General features: G+C 35.4%; 1 pseudogene; it reads right to left on the bottom strand.

The window, feature by feature from the left end:
• Positions 1-610: 610 nt before the first annotated feature.
• On the bottom strand, positions 611-8,002 carry LOC127123361 (xylan glycosyltransferase MUCI21-like; annotated as a pseudogene).
• Between the last annotated feature and the right edge of the window lie 8,583 nt (positions 8,003-16,585).

The raw sequence follows: 16,585 nt of genomic DNA on the forward strand, positions 1-16,585 counted from the left end.
CTTTTGCTTGGAAGAGATTCATCTGAAGCTATAAGAAGGCTTGGAAGAGAAAGAAGAAGGCACTTTTTAACGGACGAAAGAAAACATTGCATTGGAGAAGATAACTAATACGAAGGATTTGAAGACGGTGAGATTCAAGGGCATCAACCATTGAAGATCAAAATCTCCTAATTCTTTGTAATGTCTAATCTTTACATTATGAATTCTTTAAGTACTATGAGAGGCTAAACACCCTCGATGCTAGGGGGGTGGTCCTGATGTTATCGCATGTTATGAATTTGAACAAATGATTTCTTGATTACTATGTTACTTATTTCAATTTAATTGTGTGATGTTATTATGCTTTTTTATCGGACAAATACAAATTGATCTATGACTTTCAATAACAGGATTGTGATTTTTAGGGTTTTTCACACAATTGGGTTTATGAATGCATCATCTAGGACTAGTAACTTTCGTAAATCACCGTAAACCTTGATATTATGTATGATTAAAACCAATGATTAATTGAATGGACATTTGAGTAATAATTGGTAGTTTAATAGTTTCTTCCTTAAGGACTTAAGTAAGAACATTCTGAGGTTAGGTGATTGAATGTTTCATATGTATTAAGGAAATCTTGACTGAATTCATAACTGGTTAAATCAACCACTCACCCTAGCATCTTTTATCTTAATCAATTACTTTTACTATTTTTGTGTTTACTATTATAAATTCCAAAACAACCAAACCATTATCCTTTTGTTCTGATAGAATCAAATTAAAATAAGTATTTCCTACGCAATCCCTGAGATCGATACTTGGAAATAAAACTCCTTATTACTACATCGGTAAAAATAGTACACTTGCTATTTTTCCGATCAAGGTTATAATAGAGAAATTGATCATCATATTGAGTGCTATGTGTGACACTCATCTTTTGTTTTGTATCGACTGATGTTAGACACGATTTACAAGAAGATATTTCAACGTGTGTAAGAATTTCTTCGACATACTTTTTCGATGAGAGAAATAAACCTTTTTGGTTGTGAGTGACCGCAATATCCAAGAAGTAGCTCAGGTGCCCCAAATATTTCATAACAAATATGGAACTGAGAAGTGAAGTGATAGATTGTCACAAAGCATCAGTAGATGTAGTAAGGATAATATCATCAACATAAAGTAATATGTAGGCCATGTGATTATCTTTCTTGTAGATGAAAAGGGAGTGACCACACTTGCTTTAAGAAAAACCAGTAGATAAAACATAGTCGGAAAACCGCTTATACCAAGCTCGAGGAGCATGTTTGAGTCCATATAGTGATTTGTATTTGGGTTGGGTTAAGTTTGAGTCAGTTGACTTGGATTTGGGTTGGGTTAAGTTTAAGTTAGTTGACTTGGATTTGGGGGCACCGGTGGAGCAGATGAGTCAGTTGACTTGGATTTGGGTTGGGTTAAGTTTGAGTTAAAAGGTGGTCTATAATATAGGGGGATAAGTCATTGTCTAAGAAGGTATATGTAGTGGGTTGAGGGGTATGAATATTTACATAAGGAAAAGAGGTTTCGTAAAATATAACATGATGAAGAATGATAATTTTATTTGAAGATAAATCTAGACAAGCCTCTATGATTTGACGGGTACGCAAGAAAGACGTGTGGTGTAGAGCAAGGTTTAGTTTCATGTATTATAATGGATGAAAAAAAAAAGGTATTTTTTATACAAATATTAAGAGGTGACTCAAAATTGATGGGTTTGCTAGGTAGAATATTCAAAAGGTGTGTTGTCATTTCTAGAGCATGATGCTAAAAATATGCGGTTAATAATGCATGAACTAATAATGTTCGAATAATATTGTTAATTGAATATATTTTTCGTTCGGATTTATCATTTTTAGAAGATGTATAAGTGCAAGACAAATGAAAATGGGTTCCATTATTTTCATACATTTTTAAAAAAATAATATTAACATATTCACGACCATTGTCACATTGAATGGTTTTTTATTTCCGGTTGAAATTGTGTGTTTATGTAAGCTCGGAGTTTTTGAAAACATGAATATACTTGAGATTTATTTGAGATGGTAAATGTCCACAAAAAGTTGAATAATTATCCAAAAATAGAATATAGTATTTGTGCCTAACGAGCTTAAAATGAGTGATGTCAATACATCGTTATGTAAAATATCAAATGGTTACAATGAACAGGCTACCCAAACTATTCAATTTTGAGTAAGAGTTCCCAATGAACAGGCTATCCAAACTCCTCTCCCGAGGGACTTAAACTTTCCTTGAGCAAGATCCAACACATGAATCTCTCCTAAGAGGCACAACTGAAGTCTATCCTAAGTGACTTAATTAAAAGTCTTATCCAAGTACTTGATAGAAGTCCCTCCCGAGAGGTCCAACGCCTCTCTCAAGGGACTTATAGTCACATCATCCAGGCTTAATATAACTTCTTATTTGGGACTTAAAGTTCCCATCAAATAGGCTATTTAAACTTCTTGCCTGAGGGACTTAGTGTTTCCTTGGGAGGGACCTAAAACATGAATCTCTCCCAAGAGGCTCGACCAAAGTCTAGCCTAAGAGACTTAATTAGAAGTCTTGTTTGAAGGATTAAAAGAAGTCTCACCCAAAAGGTTCATCGCCTCGCCTGAAGGACTTATAGTTTCATAAGCCAGACTTAATATTACTTCTCCTATGGGACTAAGAGTTCTCATCAAACATGCCATCTAAAATCCTCGCCAAAGGAACTTAGAGTTTCCTCGGGCGGGATTCAACATACAAATCTTGCCCAGAAGGCACGACTGAAGTCTATCCTAAGAGACTTAGTCTAAATTTTTGCCAAAGGGCTTGATAGAAGTCCCACCCGAGAGGTCTAAAGCATCGCCTAAGGGACTCACAGTCTCATTAGCCAGGATATGTAACTTCGCCTGAGAACCTAAAGCCCAGTCTTCCCGGTTCATCACACATATCACCAAGAAACTTAGAAACTTAGGCCTCGGGATACTCCAACGCTCTATGGTCTAAAAAACATTTCCTTATTTATCAAAATCCCTCATGCTTGAGGGATGTGTAATGTTATATTGTAAAGGCACTAACAAGGGTAAGAGCTTTACATCCCCTATGAGAGGTGACACACTTATTTCACCCTCTAAGCGGTACCGTCTCGCCCCAAGTACATTCTACTCACCCAGTTATGGGAAACAGGGGGAAGGATGTTCCTTGGTCAGAGAAAAGTCGTGGTCAGTAGCTGATCCATGTCTTCCCTAGGAAATAGGGATTAAACGATCCATCGATGATTTAGTGGACATGGATCCTTCCCAAGGAAAGCCTAGGCCTAAAGGTCTATACAAATATCTCCCCCCTAATGGGAGAACGAACATATGATAACTTACACATAACATTTTAAGCAATACGCTTACATATAGAGCCTCTCACATCACGTGAACAGATCCTATAAACCATTGTAAACATAGTAAAACCACCATATATGACTACTCGCCACCGCGGGAAAGCCCAATGTTATAAATTTATTAAGGCCTCTGAGTATCCCTTACCTTTGTAAGGATACCACACACACCTTAACTTTTTGACCAGTACAATTTTTTTTCTTCTGAGTTATATTAAATGGGATTGTAAAGTAATTTCTTCTACTTAGTTGAACAATTATGCATTATGAATAAGGATTTAACAAACTATCATTCAAGGTCTAAATGTTAATTATTTTATTAAATTATTAGTGTTGATTGTTTTATTATTGTTGCTAAAAAAGATTTAAATAGATCAATAAAAATTGGATTAAAATTTAGTTAATTAAGAATGCAATGTCAATAAAATTTATTGAACACAAATTTAATTAATTAATTATTTAATTAAATAAAAGACACAAAAAGATCAAATTGGGGGAAGGGTGTTACAAAAAAAACCATGGAAAAAAAGTCTAATAAACTATCTAACTAGTACTAGTATTCATAAATAATTTAGTTTTTTTGGTACACTTCAGTTAAACATTTTTTAAATCTACTTAAATCAATGATCACATTTTGTTTCTTCAAGTACACTAGTTGATTAGATTATTTTCCATCACGAAAAGTTTATGGATCATTAATCACTAAACTATCAGTTCCATATTTCCAAGATAAGCTCATTTCATTTGCCTCTACTTTGTACTCAACATATTTCAATCCTAAAATTTTAGTTGGTTTGTTGTAGTAAGTTTTTGAAGCCCACTCAAGTCCAATAGGCACAATCTGAACCAACATCGATCCTTGTCTAAGAAATAATAAATTTGTTAGATCTACACCATGCACCCCTAGCATCACATGGCTTGAATGAATCAACCTATAAGTATCAGCTACTGAGGAGTCTCTTGTTGTCTTTAAAGCATGTACATTGAATCATATATCTTCAGCTAACTTGATGACTTCTTCTTGATTAAAAATCACACGCGAATGTCCTTTTCTATTCACCAATGTTAAAAGGGGTCTACCCATATTGTCGGGATACATTAATGAAGTGTCTTTTTTTTATATATATGCAATTTTTAGGAATGCATGAATATCAAAGAGAATTTTAGGGTATGGTAGCAATTTAGGGTCTATTATCAATTGTTCATGCTTTATCAAATCTATAATTGCTAAGGAAAAACAATGTGTTATCGTGTTATGTTATTTGTTTGGATGATTATGTGGTGGGGACTAAATGCAGATAATAAATCAGCATACTTTATAAACCACCATACCTTACTGTCCATTATTATACGTATTGCATCTTCGTCAGGAGATAATAAATAAATGGGGATGAAAAGTGGTATGAGAATTCCATTCATATCATGGTAGAAGTTTGTAGAAGTTTTCGGTGTAACCATTCCCCCACTAAATACTAGTGCAAGGTTATGATGTGTTACACCATATTTAGATGAATATTTTTTAGGATATGATGTGAGGGTGATTTCACTAATTGGGATGAATTTTCTCATAGGTGTGAGGTTGAGTACTTGCATTTAGGTTCAAGGTAAAAAGAGTCAAACGAAGTTTGATTTAAATGTGTTGGACCATTCATTGTACATATATCAAAATCTTTAGGTTTAATTGCAATTTTGATCTTCTTTTTTTTTGGATTTTGGTCCCTTCATTTTAAAAGCCACGATCTTAGTCCACTTTTTAAATTTTTGTTGGATTTTGGTCCTTTTACAAGACTAAAATCTAACACAAAAACTTAAACAAGAACAAAAAAAAATATGATTTTTAAAATAGTGGGTCAAAACAAAAAAAAGAGTAAAATAGAGATATCAAAATTGCAATTAAGTCAAATCTTTATTAGAACGGCCACATGTGATTATTATAGTATTAACTTTCCAATTCAAATTTATGTGCAGGGTTTGAGAGCATTTGCCTAATTACATTTGCATAAAAAAATATGATTTTGTATAAAAATAAATAACAACTGATATCTAATATTTTAAGATTTTGTAAATATTTTTTTTCCATAATTACTTGTTATTATATTAAAAACCAAAATAAACCTAATTGATTTTATTATATTATTATTGACTTTTTCTAAAAAAAATAAAAAATATCTATGTTATACAGGCAAAAAAGAAAAGAAAAGAATGTTATATAAATAAATTATTCTAAAAATACGCTCAATATATGGTTAATGTAGAAAAGAATAAAAAAAAATTCTTAAAAATAATGCAATAAAGTTAATAAATAATTAAAAAATATTATCATAGTACATTCTTCAATTACTAATATAAGTAAAAATAAATAAATTGTTAATTAAACAATTGATGTATACACATAATAAAAGTTAATTTTATTTATAATAACAAATAAATGGTCTAATTAATAAAAAAGGACCGCAAATTAAATTATCATTGACTTTAACTTCAATTGTAAATATTAAATAAGTATGAGTAGAATCAAAGTTGAGTATTGAGTCAAAAATAAAACTTTAGAATTTTGTTATAGACTCGTAAAATTTAACTTTTTTATAATATAATTTTTTCAGAAATTATATATATTTTGTGCTCTTCTCAATATTTAGAAAAATATATTTAAAAGAGCGTTGTTGAAATTTCTAAAAATAAAAAATGGTTAAATGTTAAGTACATATTTTATTATAGAGGAGAACTTAAAAGTCTGTTATCTATAAGTATAATTTTTAAAAATGTTCTTCTCATTATTTTTTTAAAAAATAACATAATTAAAAAAGCATTCTAAAAATTTCTAAAACTAAAAAATAATTAAATATCAAATATTTTAATATACAAGAGACCTTAAAAGTTTGTTGTCTATGGACCTTAAAATTTCTAAAACAAAAAAGTAATTAAATATCAAATAACTCAATTTATTTTCTTTTTCAAGGTTGATCCACCCTATAAAAAAGTTCATTGGATCTTCAATATTTATTGAATAACTATATTAGGAGATTTGAAGAAAGATAAGAATAAAATTAGACAATTATTGATGACTGCATTCAAGAGAGTAACCCCTCCTCCCAATGATAAATTTCTGCCTTGCCAAACTACCAACTTCCATCTCAGCTTGTCCAGTACAGGATTACAAGTAGATCTCCTCCTCGGGCTCACGCCAATGGGAGTTCCAAGGAAATTAAAAAAAGGGAAGGATCTTATTTTGCAAGCTAAAAACATATAAGTTGCTTGCAGATATGAAGCAACAATGTTAACTCCAAATAAGTTGTTTTTATTATAATTTACACTCATACCGGAAGTCATTTCATACCCCCTTAGAATAGATTTTATACTCCAAATATTTTCTAAAGAGTCACCCGTAATAACAACCGTGTCATCCGCGAATTGAAGCAATTCAAATTTCAGGTCAACATCGAACTTAAATCCCTGAAAATGACCTTGATGAGACGAATTAGAAACAAGAACTGCAAGATCTTGCACTGCCAATAAAAAAGAAAAGGAAAAATTGGGTCTCCTTGGAGAATACCCCTTTCAATGTCAAAGTCTTTGCTGGGACTCCCATTCACAAGGACCGACATCGAGCTTGAGAAAACTAGTGCTTTCATCCACCGCATTCAAGAATTTCCAAACCCCGGTCTCTTCAAAATAAAATGGAGATACTCCCAAGAGACATTGTCAAAGGATTTTTCAAAGTCAATTTTCAAAAGACGGCATTTTTTATTAAACATTTTAGAGTAATCCACCACATCGTTCAAAACCATAATGCCATCAAACATGTAACTTTGAGCAAAAAAAAGTCGATTGTGGCTTAGAGATCAAACCATTCATCACCTTCTTCAATTTATTGAATAAAAGATTTGCAAGGATCCCATACAAACTTACAATCAAAGAAATAGGTTTGTATTCTTTCACTAATCAAGGGTTTTCCTTCTTTGGAATAAAAGCTTAAAACAACGCCATAATTTTCTTAGGAATCTCGACGTTCCAATAAAATTCATTCACAAATCTCATGGTGTCTTTCTTAAGAATCTCCCAACAAAATTTAAAGAATGAGCTTTTGGGCCTGGACTCTTATTCCCTAAATCTCTCAAAATCACATCTTTTACTTCCTCGAACAAAAAATGAGCTTCCAATCCTCTAATCTCATATGAATTTAGCTGCTTAAAGTTAACTCCTTCAATAGTAGGTTTCCTCTTGTGAGACTCTTTAAATCTTTCTTCAAAGTGATTATGGACTACCAGCTTAATATCCTCAACTTTAGACACCCTTTTTCCTTATGTATCAAGGCCAACAATGTTTATTTCTATAGAATCTAGTCTTCATGAAACCCTAGAAAAATTTGGTGTTTGAGTCCCCCTCTTTAATCCACTTATGTCTTGATTTTTGTCTAAGAATGCTCTCCTTAAAATGCAAATATTCTCAAACTTTACTAGAGGCTTCACGCCTAAGCTCTGCCAAGCTAAGCGGATCAATGACCAAAGACTCGTCAGCTACTTGATGATCTAAATCATTGAGACTCTTCACCGTTTCTTCCAGCTCTAGGTCTAAAATACCAATAACCTCCCTATTCCACTCCCTAAACTTCATATTTAAGATCTTCAACTTTTCTAACAAAATGAAATCCGCTTTGCATGAATCTTAGAAGCTTTCCATATTTTTTCCACAAAAGGAAGGAACTTAGGGTGTTCCAACCAACAATTGAATATTTTAAACTAATTTGGGCCCTAATTTTACTCATTATACTTAATCCAAATTGGGCAAATGATCCGATAAATCTCTATCATAGAGTCACCAGAAGATACAACTTCAAAGTTAATTCGAGGGAGTTGGGAGAAGGGGACCTGGTATTGAAGTAAGTAGTTATGCCCACATAACATGGAAAACTACAAACCAAATGAAAGGGACCATATAACATATTTCAAAAGTTTCCATATCGGGTATATAAGTTACATCAAATTAGACTGACAACTCCTACCTAGAACTTGGAACATTATCCATCTTTAAAATTATTTTAGTTAGTGTTGGTTCTAAGTGTTGACAGCAATTTTGGTAAAACAAAGAGTGTTCACAAGATGTTATGTGTGATGTCTTAACATGAGATATCCTATGTACCTGCTGGAGTTCAAAAACATGATCATGCAGAATTGTTTCAGAATGTCATAATGACATGGCATCTGATGATATGTACCTGCTGGAGTTCAAATGGAAAACATGATCATGCATGATTGTTTCAAGATGTCATATACAATGTCATGGCATCTGATATGGTTGTACCTGCTGGAAATTAATAATGGAGTTATGGACTTATGCAGGATTATTCCAGGATGTCAGACCCGATGTCATGACATCCTGTACACATAACATTCAGTGTGAATGTCTGGTGTTTTGTGATTGCACAGTTAATGACAATCTATGTATGATTGAAGATCTGATTTGCAGGCGCATTCAATCATGGATTACAACCTGATTTACTTATTTTCCAAGGAGATCTAACCAGCTGTCATGAGAAGATTTGATTGGAAAATAGATTTAGGGTTTTCAAGATGTCCAAGCCCATCTGAAAGCTTCTATAAAAAGGGACTTGGAGAACCTATTTTAACATACAACCAATACAGAGCGAAATATTGAGAGAGAGCTAGGGTTTGTATCTTGTTTAGTCGTGAGACTTGTAAGCCATTCAAGTCACCATTGATGATTGAATTGGTCTGATTTGTGGTTGTAATTTGTCACTCTAAAGCTGTTAAGAAAGAGTGTGTGTCTACTTGATCAAAGTTGTGAAGCAAGATCAAGTGTGTGTCTTCTTGATCAAAGCTGTTAAGCAAGATCCAGAGTGTGTCTTCTTGATTGAAACTGTGAAGTAAAATCAAGAGTGTGTTATTGAAAAGTGTTTTCTTTTTTCAAGGGATTGTTGTTTAAGATCACAGGTGTGATTGTAAGGAAGTAAGTGGGTTCTCATATCTAAGAGTGCTTAGGTAGAAATTGCACGGGTAGAGATTAGGTGAGAAAGACTGTAACTTGTTGAAGTGTACGGAGAGTCTTTGAACTGATTCTATTTTAGTGGATTTCCTTCCTGGCTTGGTAGCCCCCAGATGTAGGTGAGTTGGACCGAACTGGGTTAACAATTGCTTGTGTCTCTCGCATTACAATTCTTTATCTTTATCCTGTTTGCATAACTCAGATATTAGTGTCGTGACATTACCTTCGACATCTCATATCTGATACCAGAATTTCAATTGGTATCAGAGCAGTCATCCTGCTCTGGTTCTGGGTGAGATCTAGGGACAATACTTTCTGGTACAATGGAGAGAGATGGAGGATCTGTTCACAGGCCACCAATTTTGGATGGATCCAACTATGACTACTGGAAACCTCGAATGGTAGCCTTCCTAAAATCTCTGGATAATAAGGCTTGGAAGGCTGTGTTAACATACTGGGAACATCCAGTTGTTACCAAGAATGGAGAAGCTATTATTGATAAGAAGGTTGAAGAACAATGGACCAAGGAGGAGGATGACCTAGCCCTTGGGAACTCTAAAGCATTGAATGCTATGTTCAATGGTGTAGATAAGTATATCTTCAGATTGGTAAACAACTGTGAAGTGGCTAAAGATGCTTGGGACATTCTCAAAACCACTCATGAAGGCACCTCTAGAGTGAAGATGTCTAGACTACAACTTCTCACTACCAAGTTTGAAAATTTAAGGATGAAAGAAGATGAAAATATTCAGGAATTTCATATGAATATCCTTGAAATTGCTAATGCCTCAAGAGCCCTGGGTGAGAAGATGTCAGATGAAAAATTAGTGAGGAAAATACTCAGGTCACTCCCTAAGAGATTTGCCATGAAAGTGACAGCCATAGAAGAGTCTCAAGACATTTCCAATATGAGAGTTGATGAGCTAATTGGATCCCTTTAAACATTTGAGATGGGAATGTGTGATGGATCTGAAAAGAAAGCCAAAAGCATAGCATTCAAGTCAAACACTGAGGAGGAAGAGGAGGAAGGTGGTCCAGATATTGATGAAGATCTGGCAGATGATGCAGCAATGCTGGGAAGACAGTTCAACAAGTTTGTGAAAAAGATGGATGTAAGATCTAAGGTTAATGTCAAGAACATCGCATCTGACATTAGTAAATCCAACAATATTAGAAGAAGAACAAGGTCAGATGAAAAGCCCAAAGAAGAAAAAGGAGTTCAGTGATATGAATGTGATGGGTATGGACACATTAGAACTGAATGTGGAACCTACCTCAAGAAGCAGAAGATGAGTCTTGCTGCCACTTGGTTTGATGAGAGTGAAACAGAAGAATCTGCAAATCTGGCAACTGCCTTGACTGGAAGATGGGGTTCTGATGAAGACTCAAGTAATGATGAAGTAACCTTTGAAGAGTTGGCCACTACCTACAGAAAGCTGTGTCACAAAAGTGTAGAGTTGTGTAAACAGGTTGAAAGCCAGAAGAAGGAAATAACTCAACTTGAGAATGAAAAGGTAGAACACTTGGAAACCATCTCCAAATTAAAAACAGAAGCAGTGGTTCTGAATGCCAAGCTAGATGAAAGTCAACAAGTTGAAAGCTAGAAGATAGTACATCTGGAGAATGAGAAGGCAGACCATGTGGAAACCATCTCCAAGTTAAAAACTGAATCTATGTTCTTGAATTCTAAACTAGAAGAGATGACCAAGTATGTAAGAATGTTAAACAATGGATCTGACTCCCTAGACAAGATTCTCCAAACTGGAAAAATAACAGGAGACAAATCTGGCATTGGGTATAATGAATCTAAGCCTGAGTGCAGTTACACTGGTTGCAAACCTCAAGCCAAACCTAAATGTAGCCATAGTAAAAGCAAACCTGTGATGTCACATCATATGTCACAACATCAGAAGAGAAGACAGCAGAAAGGGAAACACCAAAGATGGAGATGCCATTACTGTGGGAAATTTGGTCACCCGAAGCCCTTCTGCTATAAGCTGTATGGTTATCCTAGCCCTGTTCATCATCAGACTCACTATCAACCCAGACCCAAATAGCACAGGCCTGTCAACAAGAAGGAATGAGTTCCTAAGACTAATGTTACAAGTCTAATAGCTCACATTCCCCTCAGAGTCTCAGCCAAAGAAGATTGGTATTTTGATAGTGGATGCTCTAGACACATGACTGGAAATAAAGACCTGCTAACTGACCTTCATCCTCATGCCATAAGCTATGTAACCTTTGGTGATGGAGCAAAGGGTGAAATCAAGGGGATAGGAAAGCTTGAATGCCCTGAAGTTCCGAAACTTGACAAGGTCCTACTTGTCAAAGGCTTGACTGCAAATCTAATAAGCATCAGTCAACTATGTGACCAAGGTCTAAATGTTAACTTCACTAATCTGAATGTCTGATTACCAACAAAGAAAGTGAAGTAATCATGGAAGGAGTCAGAACCAAAGACAACTGTTACATGTGGAACTCTCAAATTAGTCACTCCTCAAAATGTACCTTAGTCAAGGAGAAAGGGATGAAGATGATTATATCTGCTAGAGAAACTCCCAAATTGAAAGTTTGTGGGAAATGTCAGACAATGATGTCACACCAGAAACTCAGACTTAACATCACTTCCAAAGGGTTGAAACTCCTCCATATGAAGTTGATGGGACCCATGCAGGTGGAAAGCCTTGGTGGAAAGAAGTTTGCAGTGGTGGATGATTTCTCCAGATACATTTGGACCAAAAACAAATCTGATGTGGTTGAAATCTTCAAAGATTGTTGTCTGAAACCTCAAGGAGAAAAGCTCATGGTGGCTCAAACATATGTGGATAATATTGGGTTTGGTAGGAGGTCAGATCAGATGGTAGAACATGTTGCTCGTCAAATGAAGTCTGAAGTTGGGAAGAGCTTTGTTGGACTTGGGCTACAAGTCAAGCAGATAGAAGAGTCTATTTTTCTATCTCAAAGCAAATGTGCCAAGAACAATGTTAAGAAGATTGGCATGAAGAGTGCAAGGACTCCTGCTCCTACACATTCGAAAGTATTCAAAGATGAAAATGGTGTTTGTGCTATATATAAAGCTGAATACATAGCAGTTGGAAGTAGCTGTTCTCAACAGGGTTGGTTGAAACTAATGGTGACTGAACACAATGTCACACAAGATGTCAGGACAGTGTACTGTGACAACCTGAGTGCTACAACTATTTCTAAAAATCCTGTTTAGCACAGCAGGACAAAGCACATTGATATTAGTCATCACTTTATTAGAGAACTTATGGAAGAGAAAATCATAGCACTAGAGCATGTTACTACTGAAATGCAATTAGCTGACATATTTAGAAAAGCTTTGGATGCTAATCAGTTTGAATGTTTAAGAGGGAATTGGGGATTTGTATTCATGAGAATTTATAGCAATTAAAGTGGAAATTTGTTATACAGAGGAGAGTTGTTATAGAAAGGGAGATAGGGAAGGAGGCTGTAGAAGTGAAGGAGGTTATGGAATTAATCAAGTTTGTTGGTTTGATGAAAACAGTTAGTGCATTGCCCCAATGTTTTGAAGGTTTAGTGGAGGAGTTTGTGGTGGTGAATATCCCATAGGATATTTTTGACAAGAATAACAAAGAATTCTGCAAGGTCTTTGTGAGAAGAAGGTGTGTAAGGTTCTCCCTAACTATAATGAATAAGTTCCTAGGGAGAGGAACAGAAGGAGCTGTTGAGTTAGAAGCCACAGACAATGAAGTCTGTAGGACAATCACTGCTGGTCAAGTCAAAGAATGGCCAAGAAAGAAGCATGACACTGATGAGAGAGTAATTGATTTGGAGGAAGCGAGTTCAGAAGAGGAAGATGACACTTTGGTTCATCACTTGAAACCAAGTGTTGCAAAGAAAATGAAAACCAGGAAAGGCAAGATTGTGGTTGAGATGTTGACAGCTAGAACTAGTAGGAAGGCTGCTGCTGTAGGTCCTTTTAAATCATGGAGTAAAGTAGAGGTTCAGAAGAGGAAAATCAGAGAAAGCTTTGATTTTAAAGATGATATCAAAGACGATGTCCCAGACATCTCACCTGCTAAAAGGCAAACTGTTAGAAAGTCTCCAGCTAAGGTTGCAACTGTGCATTTCGACAACATTTCCTTCCATCTGGAAGATGGTGAAGCCAAGGAGTCAGATGCCCATACCTCAAGTGAGAGGTCTAATTCTCAAGATCAATCTAGTGGCAGTTCTGAATCTGAAAGTGAAGAAGATGCTACCTCCTCAGACTAAGTTGTGGTGATGGTCTCCCTGTTATGATGACATGTGTGCTGTTCTGGATGCTGTTATGACTGTTTTGGAAGCTTGGATATTTTGTTTCTGTTGAAATGTTTGTATTTTGTGGCAGTCCTTACTGATGCCTTGATGTAATATTTGGGCTCTTAATGAGTTCCATGGATTTCTAATTATCTCAGCTATTACAGCTGTGTATAATTATGGTGTGTATCTCCTAGCATTTATGTTTTAAGTCACCTTTGGTCAATTTTGACTAAAAAGGGGGAGAAGTGATTATGTGGAGAGCTGCAGTTAAATATGTGGTTATAGATATCTGCAGTGCTGATGTAGCTAGCTAGGCTAAACAGATGACAGCTGATGATGTTGAATAGAATGATGTTCTATGATGTTCTGTTCTGTGATGTTGGAGGAGATGTCTGATGTAAGACAGAATGATGTTCTGTTCTGTGATGTTGGAGTAAATGTTTGATGTAAGACAGAATGGTGTTTTGTTCTGAGATGTTGGAGGAGATGTCTGATGGTCTGTGCAAGCTCTGTGTTGTACAGGTGATGTTGAAGGAGATGTCAGAAGGAGGTTCTAAATGTTAACATGTTGAAGGAGATGTCAGAAGAAAATTCTGAATGTTAAAGGAGATGTCAGAAGGAAATTCTGAATGTTAACATGTTGAAGCAGATGTCAGAATGATATTCTGATTGTTACAGGTGTTGTGGTTACATGTGCTATTATTATTAAAGGAGATGTTTGTATTGCACAGATTTAGGGGGAGAAGTAGTACCCTTGTGCATTTGTGTGTTTTACTAGTTGCCTTTATAACTAGTAATTCTGTTTGTGTAGCACAAATTTAGGGGGAGAAGAAGTACCCTTGTGCTTGTGTGTATTACTAGTAGCTATAGCTAGTAATTGTGTTTGCTGCTGCTGCTATTTAAATTGTTGTTTAACTGTTGATAGTTTGCTTGTGAACAAAATGGACAGATATATGTTTTAGCCAAAATTTGCCAAAGGGGGAGTTTGTTGGTTCTAAGTGTTGGCAGCAATTTTGGTAAAACAAAGAGTGTTCACAAGATGTTATGTGTGATGTCTTAACATGAGATATCCTATGTACCTGCTGGAGTTCAAGAACATGATCATGCAGGATTGTTTCAGAATATCATAATGACATGGCATCTGATGATATGTACCTGTTGGAGTTTAAATGGAAAACATGATCATGCAGGATTGTTTCAAGATATCATACACAATGTCATGGCATCTGATATGGTTGAACCTGCTGGAAATTAATAATGGAATAATGGAATTATGCAGGATTATTCCAGGATGTCAGACCCGATGTCATGACATCCTGTACACAGAATATTCAGTGTGAATGTCTGGTGTTTTCTGATTGCACAATTAATGGCAATCTATGTATGATTGAAGATCTGATTTGCAGGCGCATTCAATCATGGATTACAACCTGATTTACTTATTTTCCAAGGAGATCTAGCCAGCTGTCATGAGAAGATTTGATTGGAAAATAAATTTAGGGTTTTCAAGATGTCCAATCCCAGCTGAAAGCTTCTATAAAAAGGGACTTGGAGAACCTGTTTTAACACACAACCAATACAGAGCGAAATATTGAGAGAGAGCTAGGGTTTGTGTCTTGTTTAGTCGTGAGACTTGTAAGCCATTCAAGTCATCCATTGATGATTGAATTGGTCTGATTTGTGGTTGTAATTTGTCACTCTAAAGTTGTTAAGCAAGAGTGTGTGTCTACTTGATCAAAGCTGTGAAGCAAGATCAAGTGTGTGTCTTCTTGATCAAAGTTGTTAAGCAAGATCAAGAGTGTGTCTTCTTGATTGAAACTGTGAAGTAAAATCAAGAGTGTGTTATTGAAAAGTATTTTCTTTTCTCAAGGGATTGTTGTTTAAGATCACAGGTGTGATTGTAAGGAAGTGAGTGGGTTCTCATATCTAAGAGTGCTTAGGTAGAAATTGCACGGGTAGAGATTAGGTGAGAAAGACTGTAACTTGTTGAAGTGTACGGAGAGTCTTTGAACTGATCTTTGAACTGATTCTATTTTAGTGGATTTCCTTCCTGGCTTGGTAGCCCCCAGATGTAGGTGAGTTGGACCGAACTGAGTTAACAATTGCTTGTGTCTCTCGCATTACAATTCTTTATCTTTATCCTATTTGCATAACTCAGATATTAGTGTCGTGACATTACCTTCGACATCTCATATCTAATACCAGAATTTCAGTTAGATTATTGTAATTTCTTGAGATACATAATTATTTTTACCTATGAATAATTTCTGGAATGTTTATGATCCACACAAATATTTTCTCAATATTTTGCATGTTAGACTTCATGGCGAATATCATTTCCGCCTTTCAAGGCAATATGTTGTATGCTGGACTTCGTGGCAAAGATCACTTCCGCCTCTTAAGGAAATATTTTGTATATTGGACTTCATGGCGGATATCATTTCTGTTTCTTAAGGAAATACTTTGTATGTTGGACTACATAGAGAAGATATTTCCTACCTCTTAAGGCAATATTTCATATGCTGGACTTTATGACGAAGATCTTTGCCGCCTCTTAATGCAATATTTTGTATGTTGGACTTCATGGAAAAGATCCTTGCCGCCTTTTAAAGCAATACTTTGTATGTTGGACTTCATGGAAAATATTCTTGCCACCTCTTTAGGTAATATTTCATATGTTGAACTACATGGGGAATATCCTTGCAGCCTTCCACGACAATATGAATGAATTATATAAACTCCACGCCCGAGGGACTGAGAGTTTCCTCGTGTCAGATCCAACAAATGAATCTCTCCCAAAAGACGTGATTGAAGTCTAGCCTAAGAGACTTAATTAAAAGTGTTGTCTGAGGGCTTGATAGATGTCCCACCTGAGAGGTAGGACACATTGCCTAAGGGACTTATACTCTC

The sequence above is a fragment of the Lathyrus oleraceus genome, chromosome 2 (genome assembly GCF_024323335.1).
Source record: "Lathyrus oleraceus cultivar Zhongwan6 chromosome 2, CAAS_Psat_ZW6_1.0, whole genome shotgun sequence".
Taxonomy (NCBI): domain Eukaryota; kingdom Viridiplantae; phylum Streptophyta; class Magnoliopsida; order Fabales; family Fabaceae; genus Lathyrus; species Lathyrus oleraceus.